This window comes from Cnephaeus nilssonii, assembly GCF_951640355.1.
Source record: "Cnephaeus nilssonii genome assembly, chromosome: 5".
In the NCBI taxonomy this organism is placed as follows: Eukaryota; Metazoa; Chordata; class Mammalia; order Chiroptera; family Vespertilionidae; genus Cnephaeus; species Cnephaeus nilssonii.
Genome location: NC_137076.1, coordinates 77892784 through 77913040, shown reverse-complemented (window position 1 = coordinate 77913040; position 20257 = coordinate 77892784). Strand labels below are relative to the sequence as shown.

Here is a 20257-nt window from a genome sequence, read left to right as displayed (position 1 = left end):
GAAGCCGTCTACATCTGTGTGCCACACGCCTGCCATGCCGGAGGGAGCAAGGCCTGGATGTGCCAGGGGCAGCCCAGCTGGTGAAACTCGCTGGGGTAGAGTGTGCTCTGAGGTGGAGAACAGCTTAGGGATTCTTCTCCCTCTCCCACGTGTCCCGACTATGGATGTCTTTCTTGCCTAATTGCTTCTCTGTGAGAAGCTTGGAAATTACACAGCAATTTTGTTGACAAAAGAATGAACTTCAAATGGCTGTTTTGCACCAAGTTGTTTGTTCTTGAGGCAAGCTCAACCCTTTCTCAGTGAAATACAACCTAAAACTAGCAGCTTGTCTCACATGGGCTTTGCCAGCTTCGGTAGAGAACGTATTGCTGTTTCTGTTGTAAAATGATGGACTGTCTCCAAGTTGACTCATTTCTCCTTGGAGTCCCAACCAAGTCAGAGAGCAAGGCATGCCCATGTCCAGGTGTTAGTCCTGCGCTTACCCCCAGCCCGTCACCTGGAAGCGGGGTTCTCCCAGCCACCGGGGGCCTGTCACAGGCCTGGCGCACCTCCGGTGTGTTCCCGAAGGGGACCCTTTGCTCATTCCAGCTCTAACTGTGGAGCCGTCTCGTTGTTGTTACAAAGCCCCCAAACTCAGGGCTTCACACAGTGAGCTTGGAAACGTGAGTTTCTAAAAGCATGCTCTCAGCTCTAGTCCCTTTATTTTTAGTAAAAATTGGTGCATATTTTGATGTTTTTGTCTCAGAATTAGATGGTGGATCTGATAGGACTTGGAAGCTGAGTGGACATTGGCATTTAGCAGAGACTATTTCCTGTTTCCTCATCTGCTTCCTGTGGCTTCAGGCAGGCTGGCTGGGTGGGGCACTGTGGTGGCGCCTGAGGCAGACAGCTCTCCAGGCCCCGGGTGCAGGAGACCTGGTGGTGTCCCCCTGCCCTGGGTCACAGGCACCAAGGCCTCTGCCATCATGCTGTGGCGGGGGGTGGGACAAGGCAAAGGTGCAGATTAACCTGCCAGCCACTGGGGTCCTCAATATGAGACAGGAGCTATCACCACAGTTTAGGGCCTGGGGCCCTAACGGCGACTTGATGCACCTTCGCCAGCAGCGCTAACCAGAAAATTGGAAGGTGCTATTGAGACAGGGTGGCTCTGAAGGGTTTTGGCTTTGTTTTCTTCCACTCTGATTCAGAGGGAGTGTCAGAGACTTCATCTCAAGAGCAGGACACGGAGGGCGATGGGAAGCTAGGACAGCAGTGTGCAGGCACGTGTGTGAAGTGCGCCTCCACTCTGTGCGCCCCTCCGCCCCCCGCCCCTCCCCGTTCTCCAGGGCATCCTCTGGCCGCAGTCACATTCCTCCCCGGCCTCCTCTCCTGCACACAGACTGTGTGTCTCCTTGCCTGGAGCACTTCTCCTCTCCTCTCTGAGACTCCGGCTTGGATTCTGATTCCTAATCTCTGTTTTGCTCCTGGACTCCCCAGTGCCGCATTCCTTCCCAACCCTCAGAACCTTGCACCAAGTGCAGGGCTGCCTGGGAGACGCCTCCCCACAGGGTTTTCTGTCTCTCAACCCCAACAAAGCTTAAGGTCAAGGCCGTGCTCCACCACATAACTCGGCCAGTCCCGCAGAATGTGCGGCCAATCCACTGGTTAATCTACTTGAAAATCTTTGAAGGCACTGACCTGGCCACTTGTTTGTGTGTCTCTCAGCCTACAATCTCCACCTAAACAAAGGTGACTGGCATGAAAAGCTAATGACATCCAGAGGGGTAGGGGTGATGGTGGGAGAGCAGGGAGAGCAGCAAACTTTCTCTAAGAGGTTGATAGATTTTACATCCTGATGTCACTCTTTTTATCTCTCTCTCTCCTTTTTTTTCTAATGCCTTGGAGCAAGCTGATCAGGTGATTTGAATCTAAAAGTAGAAACAAGCCCACTTGGGAGACAGATATTGCTCATCGTTCAAATCTGCGAGAGATTGCTGAGCAAATAAAAAACATACAAGAAACTCACATTGACAAAATCAATGGGGTTAGAAGTTAACTTTACCCAATGAATATGCAGGAGGCAGGGATGTGGCTTCAGGTCCATGCCACTTCCCCCCGCCCCGCCCCGCCCCCCCCCCCCCCCCCCCCGGGACTTCGGTCATATTCCCGGGGAGGCCCTGCAGGGATAGGTGTAGCCCCTCCCTGGAGAGGAGCCCAGGTCCGTCTTGAGGTAGGATGTTCTGTTTCAGTTGGAGGGAAGCCAGGTGCCTAACTAGTCCAGCCTCTCCTGGCCCCCACTCCCCGACCCCCAACATGTGGAAACCGAGACCTGAGACCTGATAAGTCAGGTTGTCATCTAAGCAGAGACTAGAACCGAGTCTCCTGACTTCTCCCCAGGAGCTCTCCATGGGCGGGCGGTAGGCACTTCCGGGCACCAGTAACTTAGAGAGAACGGCGGCAGCAGCCCCGGGTTGTAGAAGTCCAAGTTGGGAGGTTCCAGTAGATAGAGCTACGCATGCATTTCCCCTGGATCACGTTCTCCTCCCTCCTTTTTTCCCCTGCTGCTTCCTGACCTTCTTTCTGAGGCTCTTCAGTATTCTCTCTCCCATGGAGTTTGAGGAACCCTCTCTGGGTCCCCTGAAGCTGATGCTGTGCTTCTGACTCCAGCGTCTCCTGCATGTCACGGTCACAGTGCTCCCGGGTCCCCCGCCCTGGCACCCATGCTGTGCCATTCACTGGGAGAGAGGCTGCGGCTCCAGCCACACACAGAGGCCCAAGGATGGAGGCGTTTGGAGGGTTGGAGGTCTTGAGGAAATAACTCTTATGATGAACCCGATGACAAATTCAGTATTGATAATACTGAGAAATACAAAATATCCCCTGTGGGAGTGCTCCACTGTGGCAGGAGCTCAGCATTCCTACTTCCCAGAGGGAGACTCGGACGTTCAGGGAAGTTGGTGATGCATCTGCGTTCTGCAGCGGGACTCCACCCAGACCTGGCGGGGCCTCTGGGGAAGAGCCGCGGGCTGAGGGGAGGAGCGCTGCCGCAGTCAGCCCCTCAGATGCAGCCTAGGATGTGGCCTTCACCCGTTGGCGCAGGAGGGCGGTCACTCAGCGACCCCTCTGCCCTCAGTTCATCAGTTGGGAGGGAAAGAAAGGCGGGCGGTGCCCTGCTCCCTTCATCTTTCTCTTTAGGTGGCTTTTCCTGTCTCCTCGTTATTGTATTGATTCAATTCATTTCAACAACTACCCACAAGGACTTCCCCGGCAGCGGGGAAGTGACAGCGTGTTACATAAGAGCAGCGCTTGGTTAGGACCCAGAAAGCATCGGTGAAGTCGCAGCTCTACGTGGTATCATCCTGTGACCTTGGGCAAATCGCATGTTTTCTGAGTCCCAGTTTCTTCATCCATCACGTGACGCTGAGGATGACAGGGGCACTGTGACTGTCCTTGCTCAGTGTCTGCATCTGGGTGGGGCTGGTAGGGCATCTTGTAACCTTCGGGGTGGCCTATTTTGTCCCCAACAAAGAAAATTTGGGGTTGGGCGGAGTGTGGGATGGGGGAGAGAGATGGTGTGAGGAGCAGAGGGAAGGAGCCGGGGGTCCAGGCAGAAGCCCTCTGGGTCCCTAGCCGCTCAGGTGCCCTCAGCTGTCCTGCACCCAGTTAACAACGCCGGGGGTGGGGCAGGAAGATGAGGGCCCTTCTTAGCGAGGAAAGGAGGGGGGCAGATGGGGAGTCCTCGTGCCAGACACTTGATGAGTTTGTAATTTCATTTGCCTTAGACTTACCAGCCCTGGGAGTAGGTGTTATAACCAGACTCACGTGGTGAGTGGCAGAACTGGGACCTGCCGCGTGTGACCGCAGAGCCCCGGCCCCAGCCCTGAAGGCACTGCCGGGGGGAGCAGGAAGGGGGGTTATGTTGGCTCACACGTGGCGAGTGCAGTTCCGCACCCATCTGATTGCCAAGTCTTTTAAGAACCAAGCGTGTATACCGTAGAGGTTTATGGTGAGGACCGAATGAGCTAATGGACGGGAAGCTCTGCTTTTAGCGGTCGCCCTTGTCAGTCCCGTCGCTGTCCCCGGCACTGGGCCGTCACTGCAGTCCTGACGGAACGGGTGCATTGGCCCTTTTCTCCTGTGTGTGCGGGCGCCTGGCTCACCGTTCTTCCCTCCTCTGGCAATGGGGAGGCTCTTCCTCCCCAGCGTAGAGAGCGAAACTTCTTAGGGTTCACCCAGGCACCGGTCGTGGCCTCTAAAGCCATCTAGTCTCCACCCAGCCTCCCCATCAGTAGCCTCCTCCCTCCTTCTGGGGCGGGAAAGTCGGAGGGAGGCCGTCAGCAGCTTGACACCCTCACAGATGGTGAGTGGGCCCATCTCTCCGGAGCTGAGCTTCTGCTGGGGAATGTCACCCTCCCGCTCTTGCTCTCAAATGCCTCAAAGCTATGACTTGGAGTGGCCCTACATTTAAATCTTGGTGTTTCCCTTCTATATGCCTCAGGCACTCTGGGCACTGTCTCAGAAGTGGAATGGAGGCATCCTTACAGCTGCGGCTTCCTGAGTCAGCATGGGGAGACGGTGGGGTTGGCAGAGCGGAACAAACACTTACCCTGTGCCGGGCCCAGGGCTGAGCCCAAACCATCACCCTGGCTGCTCGTCACAATGCAACGAGGCAGGTGCAGACCTGAGCCTCAGAGGGTGAGGACCGCTCTTCAGGTCATAGAGCCAGCAGGGAAGAGTCGGGGTCTGAGTCCGGGTTTCCCTGCCTCCACCTCCTGCCCTCCAGGACACTGCCTCACTCCTACCCCAGTAGCATTGTTATCGCATCATGGTTCCCTCAGTCACCCTGGAGGGACAGAAGCCCAGCAGTGTCCCAAGACGAAGGCAGAAGAAATGCCATTCTTGGTCCTCATCCCCATGCCCTCCATGGCAGGTGTGGTGGGGAAGTGTGTACCCCGAAGGTATCCTGTGTGTCCCAGCTCCCAAGTAGCCCCTGCTCGGAGCCTGGCATTGTCCCAAGTGCTTTATATACACCATTTCATTTACTATTGATTGTTTTCTAGTACAGGCATATCTCAGAGGTATTGTGGGTCTCATTCCAGACCACTGCAGCGAAGCGAGTATCATAATAAAGCAAGTCATAATCTTCTACCTGGTGGAGGATCTTGCCTTTAATTTGTAAAAAATAAAAATAAAAAATATAACATTTATAAAGCACAGTAATGCGGAACACGATAACACTAGCTCTGCCTGCATCTGGCTTCCTTCTCTAGAATGTGAGCCTGGCCTGTTTTGTTCACCACTATATCCCTGGTAACTAGAACACTGCCTGGCACATAGTAGGTGCTCAAGAAATACCGGTATGAGCTGAATAAATGGAGCACAACAGTCCACCCCATTTTACAGATGAGCAAACCAAGGCATAGAAGGGTTCATCAATCCTCCCATAGCTGGGAGGTCGAGCAGCAGGGTGAACCTGCACCCGGTCAGATGACGTGAGCTCCTGCTCTAACCACTTTGCTCTTCTGGGAAGTCAGCAGTACGGCTCCTGAGGATCTGAGCGCTGATGTATTATTACTGGCTTCCCTGTGGGCTTCACCAGTGGCATCCTCCTTACGCAGCAAAGAGGCGGTAATTGATGAGCTTAATTATCTGTGGCAACCACAGGAGGAGGGGCGCCGCGGCGTGAGCGCTCCTTATTACTTTGCAGCGCCCGAGTCCCTGACATGGGAGGGAGCACACACAAGGCAACAGGCACCGCGACACACGAGCTGTACCCCTGGGCCCATGGGGTCCCCCCAGAGTGTGGTGTTCCAGTGTTTGAAAAACCACTCAGCTGTATGAAACACAGATTATATCAGATGGAGAGCAGCTAGCTTCCTGGAGATCACAGCCGGCCTCCGTTAATGAATTTTGGCCTGATTAACACAGGTTCTGGACTGACATCAAAATATGCAAGTAGAAACGTGGTAGGGGTAGGAGGATAGCCTCAACTGTCTGACTTTGAAATCAGGGGAAGGGAAGGCTGTGAGAGGCTTGGATCTGAGGACTGAATGTGTAATGAGCTCGCCATCTTTGAAGCTGCACCTCTGCTCAGACCTCTGTAGAAGGGGCCCAGCCCGGACCCTGGGGCCGGCCTGGCCCCTTCTTGCCCAAGGACACACAACAGGGTGGATACTGAGGGCTGATCGACTCTGAAAACCTCCACCAGCGGCTCCTCTTTTGTCTGTGTCCTCGGTACCTAGATAACCGTCATGTGTCCTCATTGAACCTCATCGTCCTCTGCAGTCTTCACAAGGACTTCTGGTGGCTTCTGTTCCCAGGGCCTGCCTTCTTATAATGGGGACTCCTATTCTGGCCCCTCTTCTCAGGGCCCATGCCAATGCTTCCCCCTCTGATCTATCTACATAACTGCCCCTGAAGCATCCATCTTATATAAAAACTGCTGTTTGAAACTTTAACCCTATTTTGGCTTCTGTAAACGCTTGCTTGCTTAAATAATAAGGAAAATAAGATTATTCCCATTCCAGAGAGGCCATAAACTATGCCCCAGACAGAGTTGTCAGTGCTGGCACCAGGCCAGACCTTGAGATATGGTCTCATGGCCCCTTCCCAGCACGCAGGCCTTCTTTCTCAGAAGGCCTGGAAGTCTCATTCCAAATTTGGGAGACAAAGAGCTAGAAAAAATATAAATAGAAAAAGTTTCCTCCATGTTGGGGGACCCAGAATTTGAAAGACACATTTTTCATTGGCCTGCGCAGAATTTAATAATAAAATGTAACTCCCTTTGTCTAAATGTGGCTTGGTTTTTCTCGGGTTTTCTGTAACATCCCTACTCACCTGGTTGGGGCTTGGCATCTCACTAAGAGACTGAGCTTTTGTGGGTGCTGGACACATCTTTTGCAAGTGCTCCCTTTGTCCCCAGGACAAACCTGGTTTCATGCCTGCATTTTCCTGTACGTGCCCAGAAGTTGCCCAGGTACCTCCATCCCAACATTAGATACCTGACCCTCAGGAGCCTCGTACGTTTGCCTGTGTCAAGTCAAGGCCATTTCAGGGTCCTTGGGGTTTCTAATTTTGGCCCCAAGAGAAAGTACAAGAGGACAGGGGTTCCCATGAATGATAAGACTTAGACTTTGCTGGCCATGGGACGAGCAGGGAGAACCATGAACTCCTACTTGCCTCCCGGGGCAGAATGGTCACAAGGTCAGCCTCGTGGGGCACGTGGTCTAGCTGGCTCACATTTCATCGGGGTCTAGGAGAAATGAGATGAGAGCTCTTTGGGGCAAACAACTTAATTAGGAGGAAGGTAGCTCGGCTGGTGTGGCTCAGTGATTGAGCCTCAACCTATGTACCAGGAGGTCACGGTTCGATTCCCGGTCGGGACACATGCCCAGGTTACAGGCTCGATCCCTGGGTGTGGAGCGTGCAGGAGGCAGCCGATCAATGCTTCTCTCTCATCATCGATGTTTCTATCTCTCCTTCTCCCTTGCTCTCTGAAATCAATAAAAAGATAGATTTTTTAAAAAGGAAGGAAAATGCGAGTCAGTTCAGCCCTCACCAGCTTTGCAACTCGGCTCCATCAGGGAGTGAAACCTTGGAAGGGCATTTTACTACTTAAATGTGTTTTTCACAGAGGTGATACCAAGCAAAGAAGATCACCTTTGAGTTGTGTGGCTTCTCCGTTCAGCACTGCAGGGTCATTCATCTCTACGTAGGAAAACCAGGCAGGAATTCAAAGTTCAAGCTACTGTTTCATTTTTTAAAGATCGCCCTACTCTTGTTGCATTTGGTCAAAAGCCTGCTTTGGCATTTTTGGTAACCTGTATCCATCGCTTCATCTTTTTGGTGCTTATGAATACACGCAGGCTTTGTTCAGAAAGGTTTGTTTTCTAGAGAGAGGAGAGAGGAAGAGCAGACAGAGTGAAGCTGAATGCTGCGATGGTTATCTTATGTCAGGCTGTGGGGAGACGTTAATGGCTTTTTTTGACCTTGCGAGGTGTTAGCTTTGGAAAGGAGTTGGTGGAGATGCTTAGCTGGCATCTGTTCTCTCGTTTTTCAGAATGTCAGGGGCTGCCGGGATCAGCATGCGTCCTGTCACTCTAGAAACCGCTGCTCCTCTTTCTCCATCCACGTTTCCTCCTGCTTCTCTGTGGAGTCTTTGGATTTAAGGGGAGAGTGGGGTTCCCATGCCCAGGCTCTCAGAGGGGTCACCAGGTCAGAAAACAGCAACCAGGAGCCTGTCTCTGCAGCCTGTGAGTGGTGACAACGCAGACAGCACGAGGAAGGCGACCGCTCATCCTCGGGGCCACAACGGGACACAGCAGCAAGCCCTCCTGCCGAGGGACCAGAGCAGAGGTGGCATCACCTTTGTCTGAGCCAAATGATTAACCACCTGGGAAGCCTGATCCTTAGGGGCTCAGAACCAGGAGAAAATTAGTTTGAACGAAGCCACTGAGAGGCCTGGCTGGGCTGTTTGGAGAGGTCATGGTTGGTGTAGCCTTCTGTTTGCTCTGACCTACCTTCTCATTAGTGGCCTGGTCACCCCCCTCCCGCCCCCTTGGTGGCTGTGAAGTGCTCTCTGCTGTGGCCACTTAGAATGTCTGTGGTTCTCTCCGCACGTTTCTCCAAGGAACTCATTCTTTCTTTCGTGGTCAGTCTGGTAGTCTTCTGGGGGCTTTTTCCTAACTCATTCATTTATTCTTTCACTGAACAAATAAGGGTGCCTACTATGTGCTGGGCACTGTTCTAGGTGCCTGAGATGCATCTATGAATGAAAAGACCAAGGCCCCTGCCCTCATGGAGCCCTCGTTCCCGTGGGACCATGACAGTGGCCCTACTGGACAGCTGGGAGGGGCAACGCCTCTCCACCTTGCCAGATGCAGAACAGGGTAGCCCCGAGGGCATGCGGCCTTGGTACACGGAGATTCCCCCACGGTTTGTGTGACTTTGCTTTCTCGATAAGAGAGGAATTCCCGCAGGTTTCATGGGCTGACCAGAGGACCATTGTCTGAGCCTGGTAAACATCTTGACATATAATTAATCTCTAGGAGCCCAGGCTTTCGGGGCAGGTAGCCTGTGTTTGAGTCCTGGCTGCACCTCAGAGCTGGCTCTCACTGGGCAGATGGGCCTGGGCCCGAGTTCTTCACATGTAAGTTCCTATAATAGTTACAGTAGTTCCTACGGCGTAGCAGCCGGGGTGACAATTAAAGGAGGCAGTATGGTAAAGCTTTCAACACAGAGCGCGGTGCCAAGATGACTAGTTGTTGCAAACAATTAATATATTTAATTAATTATATGTTATTAAGCCATTTCTACCAGCACCGTGGAGGATGCAGACATGCCTAGTGCTTGTGGCTTTACTCTGCAGATGTATTACACAAGAGCCCGGAGCCCAGCAGCTCCGTTATAAATGGAGGGACACCAGGGCACGGGAGGGAACAGAGAGGGGTGGGCTGTGGCGGTGGGGAGCTGGAGGTTGGAAGTGAGTCTGGAGCCAGGGCGCCCCAAGGAGCAGCAGGCGTCCTCCCAGAGGGGCTTGGGAAGGGAAAAGGGAAAGGTGAGCATCAGACTGAAGCAGGGACTGGGAGGAGGGTGGAGCTCAGCTGGGAGGATGGGGCAGTGTTGCTGGGGAAGCGCAGTTAGGACCAGAGGTGATGGGCTCAAAGACGAGGACTTGAGCTTTAATCCGACCAGTGAGGAAAGAGGTGGCATTTGGGGATCTTTGCTCTGACCTCCCAAAAGCAGGGAGAATCACCTTGGGGAGTAGGAGGGACCGTCCATGCTTTGTCTCTGGGAGACAGTGTACCGGATGCCATTCACGGGCCAAGGGGTATCATAGCCTGCAGTTGTGTGATGAGAGATGAGTTTGTTGGGCAGGTTGACTGGGGATGAGTACCCCAGGCCCACGAGGACTCGCTCAGCAGACAGGGAGATAGGTGGGACTGTGTGCATCAGTTCATCTGCCCAAGCATCTGTTTGTCCATCAATGCTTATTCATTCCCTTCTCTTTTTAGATGCTTTGCTAGGCATTGGGTCTGAACAAGAGAATTAAAACAGTGTGTTTGTGGAGCTCAAAGAGAGCCAGGCAAGAAAGCAGTCACTGCAATACTGGGTATGTGTCAGAGCGAGGTGGGCATAGGCTGGGAGCCCTCCGGGACACCAACCACAGGCTCCCTGGGGGCTGCAGACACAGGTGTCAGGAAGGAGGGGGCCAAGGTGGAGCATGTGTCACTGCTTGAGGCTCTGTACTCTGGAGCAGAGTAGGTGTGTGTTTGGGAGAGAAGCAAAGGAATGAGGGTGGAGGGACATGTTGCCATGGATCACCAGGGGCCTTTTCTGCTGGGCTCAAAAGCTTTATTTGAGGGTGAAGGGAATGGGTGTAAAGGGGGTGAGTATCACTCACAAATCTGCATTTCACAGAGCTCACTCTATGGAGAGCTGTGGGAGGAAGGGAGGCACGAAGGCAGGGTTGGGAGCCCTGGAGGGAGGAACTAAGATGCATTGTCTGCCCTGTGCCAGGAGCGGCAGGCAGGCACTAGGGGTCTCTTGCTCATCCTGCTATTCCCTGGCAGCTGCAGGCGGGGGTTATCTTTATTTGGTGATAAGGAAAGACTGCTTGGCCAGGTTATGCAAATCGCTCAGGTCCTCACCTCTAGTAAGCAGTGGAGCCTGGATGCCCTTCTAGGTTTGCAGGGAGAGGCAAGCAGGGCCTGAGCAGAAAGCCTCTCTCCTTCCATTATCACAGCTGGAGAGGTGAGAGTCAGAAAGACAGGAGGTGCCACCTCCGCTTGCCTGCCCCCTCCTGTGCATCCTCTCTGTAGGGGAAACTGCCCTGTGTTGAGGGGGGTGGGGGGTGGGAGGGGGCGGGCACTGGGGGCGGTGGCTTCTTGGGGGCGGGCCTCCCAGGAAGCAGGGACAGCTGGAGAGACAGGCATCCCAGGGCCATTTATAGCAGCAGAGACCTTAGCAGGTGCCAGCACCTAGGAACAGCCTCTTCCTTCTCCCCGAGCTGCCTGAGCCCACACAGCCAGGTGGGCGGGAGACTTGTGAGGGGGCCCCTGCCCTCACCGCACCTGCCTCACACACCTTCTGGCATCTCTCCTGGGGAGGTTCTGCTTCTCTTTACACTTGCAGCATGTCCTTCATTCTCTTCCTTGTCTTCCTCCTTACTTTTCTCCCCTTCTCTCCTGCCCTGCCTCCCCACTGCTTTCTGTTCCTCCTCTCTCCTGTCATTCTCATCTCCCTCCCTCCCTCCCTCCCTCCCTCCCTCCCTCCCTCCCTCCCTCCCTCCCTCCCTCCCTCCCTCCCTCCCTCCCTCCCTTCCTTCCTTCCTTCCTTCCTTCCTTCCTTCCTTCCCTTGTTCTCCTCATCTGTGAAATGGGAGTGCAGGCCCCTAGCTTCCTGGAGTTGCTGGGTGGTGATGAGTTAATTTCAGCATGCCCCTTCTGCCCACTTTGGAGGTGCGAGGCTTGCTGGTCCTGGGGGGTGTCAACATGGACAGCGTCCAGTTCTCGCTCTCAAGGAGCTTACCACTAGGTGGGAGTCAAGTTCAGACGCCCGCTGATCTTTTCTGAGGGCCTGGCTGGGCCACCCTGGACTGTCAGCTCCTGAAATGCTTTGCTCAGGAGAGCCCTTTATGCTACGTGACAGGTACTCTCAACCCCAGCAGCTGCAGGCCCTACGCCTCCGGAGGCGCCGAGGCTGGCGCCATCGGAGCACAAAGGGAAGCTGCCCACATCATCTAAGCCGGGTCTGTTGGCTAATCAGCCTGACTTCTGCAGGTGACTTTCGCTAACTCAACAACTTACAGTGCTTTTGAATAACATCATTCTCACTAGTGCAGTTGACATGCAAGGGTTTCATTTAAGAAGAGGCCAGCCAGCTTCAGCTCCCAGCTGTCGCTCAGCCTCGTGGCCGCCTCCAGCAGGGACCGCCCTTCCTTCCTTCATCTCCTGCGATGCCCCAGAGGCTCTGCCAGGCCCCTCGCTGTTCAGGAGTCTGAGTCTCCACGCACTGGCCCAGGGAGAAGCTGAATGAGCTGCATTCACAATGAAGCCTGCCATTGGTTCACGGGCCTGGTCCTCCGGGCAGTCACTGGCTTTCTCCAGGGAGGTTTCAGCTTCTTAATCTGCATAACGAACCCACCAACACCAGCTCCCCCACAGGTTAAATCCCATAAGTAAACAGACCTGCGTTAAGTATGCTAGTGTGGGGGCAAAGAGATATTCATACTTCCCCTCCCACCTTCTGACTTCTGGCTGGGCTAATAGCCAAATTAACAGAGACAGATTAAAGGAGAAAAAGATTAATACAGGTGCGTGGGGAATTCACATAGGCATGAAAATGCCAACATCAGTGAGGCAACATTGATTATATAAGACAAAATTGGACAAAGGAGAAAGCGGGGAACAGGGTATTAGATCTCAGAGGTGAGAATGGTTTGTTTACAGGTAGTTGAGGAAGAGAAGAACACCACACAGGGCAGGAAAATCCTTGCGGGGCTGCTCAGAAATAACGGGACCCCGGTGTCCAGCTGACAGGCATGGCATCTGCCTGTAGCCTCGTGTTTACCACACTTGATTCCAATTAGGCTAAGGCTGCCTCCGAAGATCTCCTTCCTGAAGCAGGTTTCTCTGTCTGAATCTTTTGGGAAAAGGGGGAGGGTCAAAGGTTCTTTCTGGTTCTTTCTTAACAAACAGCTTAAAATCAATATCCCAGAAAGCAGCTTCAGAGTCAAAGATGCATATTTCCTGCAGGAGGCAGGTATGCAGCAGGCACATGGGAGCAGTATGGCGAGTGCAGTGAGAGCGAGTGGCACTGGGCACCGAGGCTGGAAACCCAGGAGGCCTGCCTGGAGGGGAAAAGAGCCAGGCAAGGAGAGGAAGGCTCCCCAGCTGTCCCTGCTTCCTTGAAGTGGCATACCTCTTCATTGTTGTGTAAATCAGCTTTATTTCTGCTTGGAGCCCCTCTCCTCTAGTGCTGGGGCGGGGAAGCTTGACCTCCATCATCTTGTGAGCTTTGCCTTGCTTGGGTCCTGTCAAGGGTCTGAGCTCCTATTCACAGCCTGACACTGGGGTGGGGGTGGAAGTACTGGTTTGGGAGGCACCATTGCACACAGGCCATCACTTTACTTCACTCATTCCTTTACTGAACATATTTTTTCTTAAATTATATGTGGTTTTTATTATTTATTTTAGAGAGAGAGGAAGAAGGGAGAAGGAGATAGAGAAACATCGGTTGGCTGCCTCCTGTACATCCCCCTACTGGGGATTAAGCCCACAACCCAGGCACGTGCCCTGACCGGGAATGACACAGTGACCTCTTGGTGCACGGGATGCCGCTCAACCAACTGAGCCACACTAGCCAGGGCTATTCAACATCTTTTTCTTCAGCACCTACTATGGGTTAGATACTTGGGAAATGTTAGCGTAAGTAGCTAGATATTAACAAAGGAGGGGAGCAAAGGGAATCAGACATTATTAAGCCTAATAAACTTGGGCCTGCTTCACTAGGAAGCTACCACTTCACACACTCCGCAGGGGACCTCCACGTCTCAGAAGCAGAAAACCAGTCATTAACCAGGGAGGAACAAAAACAGCAGGAGAAATTTCTCTGCTGGGCACAGGCACAGCAGAGGCTAAGATGGCATGGGGTGGGGGGAGTTGCTTTCACTTTGAGGCATGGACAGTAGGAACTAAGACGGTGACCCGAAGGGGGAGAGTTGGCCTGGGGAAAGGACTGGATTGGATAAGGGACACAGAGCCCTGGAAGATCTAGGAAGTGCATTGGTTAGGGGGAGGGCCCAATGCCAGCCCCGAAAGATTGGGAAGTTGGTTGGTTAGTTTGAAGTAGAGCCTGGTCCTTCCCAAACCTGAGATACTATAATCAGCCTAACAAAGGAGCTCTTTCTCTCTCTCTCTGTCTCTTGCTCCGTAACATGCCCTCACCCTGTTCCCTCACACGTTCTCCCATGTGGCCTGAGGCCCAGCAGCCCCATGGACCCCAAGCGTGGGCCTGGGCGCAGCTGGCCAGGGCGCAGCTGGGATACAGACTAACCTGGCTGGATGGTGGCAGGATTGCAGGGGATTGCGCCAAGGATACGGAGTTTTTGGACCCTGGGCTTTTAGTACTGAGCTTGAAGACAAGTCTAGACTTTTTCTGTGGCAGGACAGACAGAGATGAGACACCGGAGCTGAATCCAGGCCAGTCCTTTGTGTTTGCTGCAGCTTCTTCAATAAATCTTACCTCGAAACCTCAACCTCCCGAAATGCTTTTCCCAGGTCTCTGTGAGAGGACATTATTTCTACTGGCAATAGCCATAGCAGTGAACAAAACAAAGATCCCCTTCTCGTGGAACCACATTCTAGACAAATAGAAAACAGCAAGTAAAACAAGAAATTTGTACACTGTACTAGATGACGGGCGTTATATTAAAAAGGCACAGTAAGACGGTGTAAGAGGATCGTGGGTGCGGTTATGATTTTAAAGGGATAAAAAGAGAGAAGCCATCAACGAGCAGGTGACATTGGAAAAGGGGGAGTTTCAGTTTCCCTGCACGCAACACAAGGGACTTTGCAAGATCTGAAACGCTGCAGGTCCGAGGGCCCGGGGTTCAGAGGTTCTGGCTTACATCCTGGAGAGAACTGTGATTCAGGAGAACCTCAGTCATTTGTCTGGCAAGTCCTTGCTGAAGGCCTGCTCTGTACAGTCCTAGGCCAGGCCTGCAGACGGTGAACAAGATCCTCACGGCCCCCTCCCCTGAGCGTGCTCCCTCTAGCAGGGAGGCCTGGGAGAAAGTCCCTGCAGTAGGCAGGGCCAGACCCTGTAGATGGAGCAATTCAAAGAGCAAGTAGGAGTGGTTTCTGGGAAGAGTTTTCCTAGCACCACTGGGCAAAGGAAGTTCCATTATTTTATTTTCCCCTAGCTGTTGGTTTAATAATTATTAAACGTGGAAGAATTTAAAGAATAATGCTATGTATACTTGTTTACCAACCACCGAGATTTGGCAGTTCTTAACATTTTTCAATGTTCTCTCTCTCTCTCTCTCTGTCTGCACATATATACTTTTCACCCTAAATTATTGAGAAACAATTTGTAGGCATTGGGACACCTTTCCTCTAAGGAAAGGAAACAGGCGTTTCCTACAGGACAGCCATCTTAGTAGATATTATTATACCTATAAGAACAGTAATTCAATTCACCTAATAGGCAGTCCATGCTAAAATCACAACAGTTGAATGCACGTTCCCACCCCATCCTTCTCTGTCTCTCGCTGTCCTTTGTATCTGCATGCAGCCCTCACCAGCACCAGCCACATAAACTCCATGAGAATAGGGCCTTGGTCCTGGTGTTGGTTCATGGCCTTAGATTAGGGCCTGGCCCATAGTAGGTGCTCAATAAAGGAACACACACACACACACACACAACTCTGAATGGGACCAAAGTCTTTCTCTTCACAGCTTCCTCCTGATGACCATGGACACACTCGGGCCCTGGGCAGAGATGGACGGCTGTACTTCCATCCCTCAGGAGTAGTGTGTGCAGTCAGCAGCCACTCACTTTGTGCCCCATTACTAAAGACAGCAGAGCTGTGAGATTACCCGCCCCCCCTTCTTTGACATGATTTTAGGGGAGTGAAAACAAATCAGAATTCATCAACTGTGAACACAATTGTCAACTGTGAACTGTCAACAGGCTGGTTTAAAAATAGATGATAGGTTGATGAAAAACAGTGGAGAAAGCAATTTAAATAAAATGTTAAAAATAATACCCAAAGCATGCAAGGCAAAGCGAAGAGTGTGAGTGGTGGGGAATTGCTCTCGGGGGAGACCTGCGTGAGCAGTGAACCAGACAGAGGTTATTAGTTTTCCTTTACAAATCACAGAAGAGAAGGATTTACTGGCCCTTTGCCGGCAAACGCTCCCTCATTCCCACAAGTCAGTGTGTTATGCAAAACGGGAGGGAAGATTGGTTGTGAAATCTGCTGGCACCTTTATTTTGAAGTAGGTCAACATTTCGAATATTTCTGCTCAGTCGTGAATCTCTGGCTCTCCCTGTCTCCTCTGTCCCCTTGACGCTTGGAGAGGCTTGTCTCCAGCAGTAGGCTGAGGGTCTGGGAGTTTCGGGGTTCGCATTTACATTTATATTTGCATTTGTATGAAACGGGTTCCAGTACAATACTTGACTGATTTCCCGCTTTCTCAACTCTCCTCTTTTAAATAGTCATGGCTAATTAGTTATTTAACTTCTTTATCATAAAGTCAATATAAAGGCTTGAATTTTTCATGTTTCCTCTGTTGCGGGCGGGAGTCGCAGCTGATATAATTTGGCCCAGTTCTTTACGTCCAGCTGCTCCGTGTCCCGAGGCTGCCCTGCCGTTCGTGTTATTTACTTCGTTCCAGGAGAGCCGAGCCATCTTGGCACAAGATCTGTGCTCTATAAACCTAAGTAAGATGGGTGTTTGCATTCCTCAGACACCATCTCTTCTTAGAGATCTGGATGGGAGGTACATCAGTTTGCTAGGGCTGCTGTGCCACCAACGGGGGGTTTTAAACAGCAAATGTATTGCGTCCCAGTCCAGAGGTGGAAGTCTGGCATTGAGTGTGGGCAGGTTGGTTCCCTCTGAGGCATGAGGGAGACTCCATCTCATGCCCCTCTCCTAGCTCCTGGCAGCTGCAAGCACAGCCAAAAAAATACTCCCTGCGTCTTCACGCCATCCTCTCCCCTCTGCACTCTTCTGTCTGAGTCCAAGGTTCCCCTTCTCGAAAGCACACCCTATTGGATTAGGACCCACCCTAATGAGCTCATTCACAACACTAGAGGCCCAGTGCACGCAATTCATGCAGGTGGAAGAGGGGTCTCTCAGACCAGCCTGCACCCTCTCGAAATCCAGGACCCCTCGGGGAATGTCGGGCCTAAACCGGCAGTCGGACATCCCTCTCGCAATCTGGGACGCTGCATGCACCAGTGACCATACTTTTCATACAGGTGAAAGGCATCTTGCTGTTGTATGGGCAGCTACATTATTTTGTCCTGATTATAAAAAGTAGTACATAACATGATCCTTCTGAGGCAGTAGTACCATTTTCCCCATCTTATGGGAGGAAAAACTGAAGCAGAGAGAAATAATTGGCTTTGTCACACAGTTATAAATGTCAGAATCAAGGATGATGACCACAAAACGTGCAAGCCAGAGTCCATGTATGTCATCACTGCATCATCCTGTTTTTTCAGTGTTAGAGTAGCCTTGCCAGGTTTTAATTTTTAAATCTAAGAGACTGTTCCCAATATATAGGGTAGGGTCCCTAGGCCTGGCTGGTGATCAGGGCCATCTGCGGGGCAACCAGCGGGCGGGGCGATCGGGGGTCCCCACTGGCACCCGCCTTGGCTGGTGGCTGGCACTGCTCGCTGGCAGGCCCTGCCCCCTGATCACTGTGGCTGGTTGCCTCCCTTCCTCTGGGTGTTGAGTGTCTGCCCCCTGGTGGTCAGTGCGCATCATAGAGACCAGTCATTCCTGTTCGGTCGATTTGCATATTAGGGCTTTATTATATAGGATCATTGTCTTTATAAAGACCCTATTTCTGAATCCACACTCTGCAATACTGGGGGTTAGGACTACAGAATATCTTTTATGAGACATGCAATTTCACCCCTACGGCAAGGTGCCGAGCTTTCCCTCTGGAGGGAGAGTGGAGGCCAGAGCAGGGCTGATTCCTGGCTGCTCAGACCCTGAGGGGGGAGGGCTCCCCCAGGCGGCAGTGACATGTGACGGGACCCACTCATTGCCTGGGTCTCTGTCCCCTGCCCATGGAGCTCCAGGCCTGCCTTTAGCTTTGGCCACTTGTGAGCTTTGCATCATTGACTGGCTCTCTACTCCAAATCCAAAAAGTACCTATTTTATACCTATTTCCTCCTCTTTTTTTTTTTTTAATATCCCCCAAGTTTTGTTTTTTTCTGCAGTGAGGACATATGGGTGCCCCTCATCAGTTCCCAAGAACGTCAGTTTGTAGTCTGTGTTTTGCTCTTCCACCTCCAGGACGGGCTCTAAGAGGCAGGCGCACAGCCCAGGGTGCTGTAGGCAGGGCGGTGAGCACGTGTGGACCCCTCTTCCAGGGAGCCGGAGGACGCTTGGGAAAGTGTTCCAGCCGATCACAGATGGAAACAGGCAGTTACAGTGACAGTGTGATAAGGCTTTATGGAAGTAAACGTACTACATTTGACTTTATAAAATACATTTTTACAAAAAAATTTCACAGTTTCCTCTAAATTAGCTTTGGGGATGCTGTTGACAGATAGTCTGAGAACTGCCAGTCTGAAACGGAGAGTTGTTCCAGAGAGCGGGCCCAGGGGAGGAGGGGGAGGTGGAGGGGGCTGGCCAGTGTCTTCAGCTCGCCCCGCCCCTGAGCATGCACCGTGCTCTCTGAAATGAAGCCTGTAGTGGAGACTCACTTGCCACTGCCAGCGTTCCTCTGCTTATCGCTGACCCTTTGGACAGTCTGCCGGTGTTCCTGTTACCTTACAGGGTCCTCGCCCTGAGCAGGTCTGCCTAGGGCCAGCCGGCAGGGTTCTGGACTTTGTGTCGGGAAGATCTCACACAGGAGCCCGGGTGACTATGAGGATGTTTATTAAAGCTGTGGAAGGGCTTAGCATAGAAGAAGCGACAGGAGAGCCTAGGCTGGGCTGCCTTAGCTCCCTGGGAAGTCAGAGAAAAGGGGGCCTTGGAGACAGGTTCAGGGGGTTGGTCTGGGACAAGCTGCCGCTGTCCATTGCTCCCCTTGTTGCAAGCCTCATGGGGTCCCTTAGAGTTTAGGGGATGCGTGCTGTGGGGGGAAGAAGAGAGGGAAGAAGAGGGGAAAGGGAATGGTGTGGGCTGCTCCCAGAGGAGATTGTGTACTGGGTCTTTGTCTTGAGGCTTTTATCTCTCTTGCAGGTGGGGATCTTAGGGGAGGGTCTCAGCAGAATATTCATCAGTTTTCTAGGCATGTTCTTTCAGGGTCATGGTCTCTACTGATTGGTCAGGGTCAGGGCAGGGGGTCATTGGTCATTGCAGCTGGTCCTGGTGTCACCCACCTGGTTTGCTGCTTTTCTGGGTCCGGAGCTGAACTACAACTGAGGCCTAGATGTTTTATCTAGGACAGTGGTCAACAAACTCCAGCTCGCGAGCCACATGTGGCTCTTTGGCCCCTTGAGTGTGGCTCTTCCACAAAATACCACGGCCTGGGCGAGTCTATTTTGAAGAAGTGGCGTTAGAAGTTTAAGTTTAAAAATTTTGGCTCTCAAAAGAAATTTCAATCATTGTACTGTTGATATTTGGCTCTGTTGACTAATGAGTTTGCCGACCACTGCTCTAGGAGGTGGCCTGCATCTGCTGTAAAGTGCTCTGCCAGCTTGTTCAGCTCTGACTCAGTTTCCCTGTTCCCCTTGGCCTGGCTCATGCCCATCCCTGGGGCTCTCTTTTGTGCTGCATCCCTCCCTAGACACACATCCTGCCTCCCCTCACGGCCACGTCCACACGGCTTCAGAACACCGGTTTTTGCTTCCTCATGAAGTCAGTTCATGTGTGAGGCTGGGGCCATGGCTGTTTTCTTCCAGCCCCGCATCTCCTGCGAGCACACTGAGCGCATCCTAGCCGCCTGGCAGTACGCACGGAAGGGAGACCTGCAGGAAGAGGGAGCCGCGCCCTGGAGGCCTGTCTGCTGCTCCCCAGGGGTTGGCAGTGGCTGTGGCGACACGGGAGTTCCACAAGAGTGACTCCAGGACACTTAGAAGCAGGCGTAGAGCCCTTTCCCTCTCTGGGTAGTTGGTCTGGGATGAATGGCTGGTCCTCTCACAATGGGCCAGCATTCATCTGCACTCATGTGTGCTGCTTTGCAAATGCTCCTGGCCTTTCCCATGCATTAGTGTTTTCCTAGGGCAAGAGCTGTATCTCCTCCTCTCTTTCTTTTAAACCACTCCCTGTGGCACCAGATAAGAGCTGCGCGCGGGGGGTAAAATTCGCCTATCTCCTCCTCCTCTGAACCTCCACCAGATGCAAACATGGTCCCGAACCCAAGGGCCTTTGCAGAAGACTGACTGCACACAGGCCTTGATCTTGAGGATTTTACAGTCAAAAAGGGGTGAGCTCTCAGCTCAGATGCTGCCAATAACAACCCAGAGCGCAGAGCCCGCTGTCTGTTCCCTCAAGCCCATCACAGGTTGGAGGCGGTGACATGGGCCACCTGATGCTCAGCCCAGAGTCAGACAGGCCTGTGACTCCTGGCTCCGCCCCTGTCAGCATCTT

General features: G+C 52.5%; 1 protein-coding gene across 1 annotated transcript in view; it reads left to right on the top strand.

Moving 5' to 3' along the window:
• The window catches only part of SPOCK1 (SPARC (osteonectin), cwcv and kazal like domains proteoglycan 1), a 471580-nt gene that overhangs the window by 367011 nt on the left and 84312 nt on the right, over positions 1-20257 (top strand). The window lies entirely within an intron of this gene.